Here is a 6,323-nt window from a genome sequence, read left to right on the forward strand (position 1 = left end):
AGGGTGTTTTACAAGTATTATAACAAGCAAAGTCTTAAGAAGAAAAAGCATCTACTAGGGCTTATGTACACTTGTCAAGCTTCCCAAATAGACGGTTTCACAAAATTTTTCTAACATGCAACTACATGCCATGATGCAACTAACATTTATACATCCTAATGCATATGCTTCTACCAACTAATATGCCAAATAATCTAAATGCAATTCCTATAATCACATTGTGTATACCGCATCAATCAAATTGAAGCCACATAGTCATTAACAAAAAGAGGAAAAAGGAGATTGGAAAGATCATACCATGCGGTCTTCAATATCCTCATGTATCGGATGCGGCGTAGTCAATCAATGTGAACAAGGATGAACAAACACAATATATACAAAATTATACTATAAAGGAAATGAACATGTTTTTGATTTTTCAATTTTTCAAATTTTTATGGTTTTTATGATTTATGAAATAAAAAGACATGTTTTTGTATTTTTCAAAATTTTTCAATTTTTATGCATTTTGAATAAAAGTCAAGTTAGAATTTCCCATCCCCACACTAGTATGGGAATTGTCCTCAATGGCCAATACGATAGGAAATTTTGTAAGTATGATGCATGATTTCTATACTAAATGCAAATTATACTAAGCTACACTACATGATGCATGTGTTTTTGTTATGGCGGAGAGCGTAATTTAAATTAGCTCCCAATGCATATGCATGGACTTCCCCAAACCAAAATAGACATTATTTCTAACGTCTTGAATTTCGGGGTAGTTCATGCACATGGAATGCAATGCATGAAACTACAATTTGTCATTTTAGATTTTACAAGTTGGGAACAATAAAAAGAACACCTTAATGAAGCCAAGGTGTTAGTCCCCCATGTTGCTAGGACTCTTCAAAATAAATGATCAAGATAAAATATAAACGAGAGAAGTAGACAAACCATAAGGGGGGTGAAAGAATGTAGGAGCCTCCAAGGTTTGCTAATCCTCACCCATTGTATCATCATCATCACCATCTCTTGAGGCATCATCAACCTCCATAGATGTGGAATTATGTCCACTCTCACTTTCACTTGCTTGTTCTTCCTTACTTTCCTCTTCCTCCTCTTGAGCTTCTTCTTCTTGAACCTCTTCTTGGTCACCACCCTCTTCAACAACCATCTCCTCTCCACCCGGTCTTCCACCACTAGAGGTGCTAGGAAATAAAACTTCCCTATCCGCCCAACTAGGCAAAGGACAAGATGGATCAAGAAGTCCTTGCCTAGCTAGATGTAAGAGGGGCGGATATTGGGCCTTGTAAGCATCCACTATATCATTGTAAGCTTGCTTGTGCATTTCCCTCATGAGTAGAGTCATGTAATCATTTCCTACCTTGACATCCTTGGGTTTGAACTCGTGATACTCAAATGGGTAGGGTGGGGTAATAATGGAGGAGGAGGGCTCGTCAATCTCGCCTCCTTGTTGTTGAATAATATACTCGGTCTCCTCGGAGAGTGGAAGAAGGTAGTTCAGTCGGTGAACACTCAATCGACAAATCTTTGAAGGCAAGGTGAAGGATCTAGCTTCATTGGTTAACCACCCATATTTGGTGTCAAGAGAATCATGCTTGACCCACTTAAACTTGTGAATCATGGTGTCCATATCAATGAGATGGTCTCCTTTAACCGCCACATAAGTGTTGTCTTTGTTGAAATTTGGGTTAAAGTGCTTGGCCAAATGGGTAACTAGTCCTCCATTTACAATAAAAGCGGTGCCCTCTTTACCACAATCGACATTAAGCCATCTTTCAACCAAAAGTCCTAGAGCATTATATGGCTTGGTAAATTCCCTTCCTATGTTCAAGGCCGACTCAAGAAGAATACAATCGAGTTTGGTAAGATGATTATTGCCATTTCTTTCTATCAAAGTATTACCAATGACCTTATGCCACACTCTAATGCCCGGATGGTGGACTAATAGAGCACGACAATCATGAAAGCGCACAAATTCTTTCCTGAAATTTCCTCCCAAAGAGGAGCAGGGTCATATTTGTCGGGGATCTTTGTGTATTTTGGGGTATCGCTAAGGCCTAAAATCTTACTAAATTCGCCATAAGTGATGCGTATATCAATATTTGCAAGACGAAACTCGACGTGGGTTCTAGTCTCCACCCTTGTGACTTTCAAGGAACTCAAAAATTCCAAGGTGAGGGAGGTGTATGTCAATTCTTTCATGGTAAACAATTTACCCAATCCCATAGACTCAAAGAAGGTTTTGGTTTGTTCAAGAACACCTAACTTTGACAATGCATCTTCATAAATAAATTTTGTAGGCATAATGGTTTTCTTAGCAAAGTGAATGAATTTCTTCCTATGAGAGTCGGAAGTGAAAATTACCTCCGGATAATCCGATAATTGAGCAATAACCGGAGTTGTTGATGTTGTAGCTTCCATAGAGGGACCTTGTTGAACCTCCAACCTTTCCTCATGGACTACCAATACCTTTGACAATTGTTTTTCTTAAAGAGCTAGTTGCCTTTTTTAAAGTGTCTTCTTTTGGGGTGCCTTGTTACCTCCTTTAGTTCTTGCCATTCTTGATTACACTAAAGAAAGATTGAAATCTCCAATTTTTAGTTATGCCCAAATCGATTTAAGATGAAAGAATGTTGCTTTGTATCTTAAAAATCGACTCAAAGGTTGAAGATTTTGGTATTTGAATCAATTGTTGTTGCAAAAGGAGTGATTAATTTTTGTTGTGAGGAAGTTTGGATTTGATTTTGTTGAATTTGGTTGAGGAAATTTGGTTTTGTTGATGTAGAGGATGAGGGTTTTTGGGGTTTTTGGGTAGTGTTTGAATGTGGAAGAAATGAAAATGAATGAGGGAAGAGGGTTTAAAAGACCCGTTATGTTTGAAAACGCAGCAGGGGACGAGCGGCTGAGGGTTCGGGACGCTCGGATTCTTCGTGTTTTGTCTCAGGAAAAGACGCCATAGGACGAGCGTCTTTCAGCAAAGACGGGCGGATTTTTCAATTTGAGACGAGCGTCTTCCTGAGCGGACGCTCGGATTCTGTTCCAGGGGAAAATTTTAAATTTCAGCAGCAAAAAGACGAGCGTCTTTGTGGGAAGACGAGCGTCCAGAATCAGACGAGCGGATTCTCAATTGGGACGCTCGGATTCTGTGACAGACCAGTTTTTTTAATTCTGCAGCTCTACCAGACGAGCGGATTGTAGCTTAGACGCTCAGATTCCTTCCCGACGAGCGGATTCTCAATTTGGCCGCTCAGATTCTTCCTTGTCCACACGCAGGTCCATCCATGGGTACTGCATAACCCGTATTATTTTCATTCTTCAATTCTCGTGTTCTTCATTGTGGGGGCACTACAAAGGCATGAATAGCCTAGGCAATTGCTATCCCCACACTAAGTCAAAGCACTACACATCAATAAAATCGTAAGTCCCTCCCTCACTTCTCTCAAAATGATGAATATCTTGATCAAGGCACAAAAATATAAATCCAAAAATGACAAAGAATGCAATGTAAAAATTGAAATACAAGTTAGGGAGTTAGAATATTTACAAATGGTGGTTTAGGGAGGACTCCACCAAACTCTCATCCAATGTGAGATGTCAAAAGGGCATGTTCAAGGTGTTGTTGATGTTACTCAACACCTTGAAGAAGTAGTCAAAAGCTTGCTCATTATCATGGTAAAGATCCTCAATAGATCTTTGCACTTGTTGTTCTCCGTGATGGTCTTGGTTCATAGCATTACCAATGTAGGGATTGAATATCCCTTCAAACTCATCATCCCAAAGACCGCAAACTTCGTCTACTTGATCACTAAAAATTTCTTGAGTTGATAGAGACAACTCTCCTTCTTTCTTGTTTTGGCCAATAAGGCCATCCTCTTCATTGTTGGATTTGGGTGTGCTTTTCAAGCTCTCTTTGTTGCTATTCTCTTGCTCATTGAATGGAGCATCATCAATTTTATTTTTCCATTGGAATTCCGACTTCTTCCTATCATCCTTCCGGCTATAGTGATCAACCATAAAGCATGGTTCATGCAATCGGGGAGCTTTCATGGTCTTGTCAAGATTGAAAGTTATGGTCTCATCTCCCACTTCTAGAGTAAGCTCTCCATGCTTCACATCTATCACCGCACCCGCGGTGTGCAAGAAAAGTTTACCTAGGATGATCGGAATATTGGAGTCTTCTTCCATGTCAACAATGACAAAGTCCACCGGGATGAAGAATTTGCCAATTCTCACGGGAACATCTTCCCATATCCCTAACGGTGTCTTCGTCGATCTATCGGCCATTTAGAGTGTGATGTTGCTACATTTAAGCTCTCTCATCCCTAGCCTTTTACTAACTGAATACGGCATAACACTCACGCTTGCTCCTAGATCACACAAAGCCTTGTTGATCGTGATGTCGCCAATAGTACACGGTATTGAGAAGCTTCCCGGATCTTTAAGTTTCGGAGGTGAACTCCCTTGAAGGATTGCACTACTCACCTTAGTGAAGGCGATAGTTTCAAGCTTCCGGATCGACTTCTTTTTCGTAAGGATGTCCTTCATGTATTTTGCATAGGCCGGCACGTGATTGATTAATTCCGTGAAAGGAATCGAGACTTCCAAATTCTTTACAATTTCCATGAATTTTCCAAGTTGGTCATCAAACTTAGGCTTAGCTTGACAACTCGGGAATGGAAGTCTAATCACAATGGGCTCCTTCTCTTTCGCCTTTTCTTCACTTTTCTTTGAAACTTCTTCTTTTGTTGGTTTATCTTCCTTAGAGTTTTGCATAACTCCTTCTTTGTCACTAGCTTCCACAATTGCATCCTCAACTTGCTTCTTTGGTCCTTCATATCTCGTACCACTCCTCAAGTGAATGGCACTAACCATTTCATGTCTTGGGGGATTACTTTGAGGTGGTAATTTCCCCTTTTGTCTTTGAGAGTTTGAAGATGCTAGTTGGGTCTATTGAGTTTCCAACATTTTTGTGTGGGCTACGATGTTGTTGATGGTGATGTCTTTTGCTTGACTATCTTTTTGCATTTGAGTGAAAAATTCTTGTTGATTTTTTTGCATTTGGAGGACCGCTTTTTGAACATCAAAACCTTGGTCATTTTGTTGATTGTATGGAGTTTGATTTTGATAACCTTGGTTTTGGTTGTAAAAGGGTCTTTGATTTTGGTTTCTCATGGGAGGTTGGGTGTATGTTGGTTGAGGGTTTTGAACATTTTGGCTTTTGTATGAGAGATTTGGGTGGAATTTGGTGTTTTCATTGTAATAGTTGGAATAAGGGGTGCCACTCTTGTATGCTTGAAAAGCATTCACTTGCTTATTTGTTCCCCTACATTCACTTTGGTCATGTCCCAAAGTTCCACAATTCTCACATATCCCACTTGGGGTTGATGAAGATGTCACCATGGCATTAACATGATGCTTTGGTGATTTTGAGGCTTCTTCAAGCTTAGCCAAAGTTGATGGTATCAATATGAGCACTAAGTTGAGCACCCAATTGAGTAATAGAGTCCACTTCATGATTTCCTCCTCTAGTAGCCTTGCGAGGTCTACTATATTGTGAATTATGGACCGCCATTTCCTCAATTTTGTTCCAAGTTTGATTGTCGTCAACTTCGGTGAACATACCATTTGATCCCATGTTGAGAATGTTTCTTGAGTCTTCATAAAGACCGTTCCAAAATTTTTGAACCAAGAACCACTCGCTAAGTCCATGATGAGGACATGAGCGACAAGTTCCTTTAAATCACTCCCAAGCTTCATACAAAGATTCTTCATCCCTTTGCTTAAAACCCGTAATTTGAGCTCTTAGCATGTTAGTCTTTTCCGGAGGGTAGAATTTTTTGTAGAAAGCTAGAGCCGAATTTTTCCAAGAGTCAATTCCAAGAGTAGTCTTATCAAGGCTCTTCAACCATTGTTTCGCGGTACCAATTAGAGAAAAAGGAAATAAGACCCATCGAATTTGGTCTAGAGTCACACCGGTTTGTGAAATCGCATCACAATAGTCACAAAAAGCCTCCATGTGAGAGTGAGGGTCTTCACTAGGCATCCCCCCAAATTGGCTTCTTTCGACTAATTGGATAAATGCGGATTTAGCAATGAAATTTCCGGTTAAGTGTTGTGGTGTGGGAGTATCATTGGGTAGGTTATCTTCGGTTGGTACGGAATGTGATGAAAACTTAGGCATTGTGGGTTGATTTTGTGGTTGATTTTGTGTTGGGTTCTCCTCACCTTCTCTTGCAAAAGGGTTGATGAACTCAATAGTATTTGGTTGAATATCTACAACCTCACCAATTCCTCTCAAAGTGTTTCTAGCAAGCCTT

The 6,323-nt window shown here is 39.9% G+C and overlaps 1 non-coding gene across 1 annotated transcript; it reads left to right on the forward strand.

Moving 5' to 3' along the window:
• The first annotated feature begins 5,708 nt into the window (after positions 1-5,708).
• On the forward strand, positions 5,709-5,815 carry LOC141589214 (small nucleolar RNA R71). The gene has a single exon (XR_012520164.1). It is a non-coding gene; the product is annotated as a small nucleolar RNA R71 (small nucleolar RNA).
• Positions 5,816-6,323: the final 508 nt, after the last annotated feature.

Source organism: Silene latifolia, chromosome 6 (assembly GCF_048544455.1).
Source record: "Silene latifolia isolate original U9 population chromosome 6, ASM4854445v1, whole genome shotgun sequence".
Taxonomy (NCBI): domain Eukaryota; kingdom Viridiplantae; phylum Streptophyta; class Magnoliopsida; order Caryophyllales; family Caryophyllaceae; genus Silene; species Silene latifolia.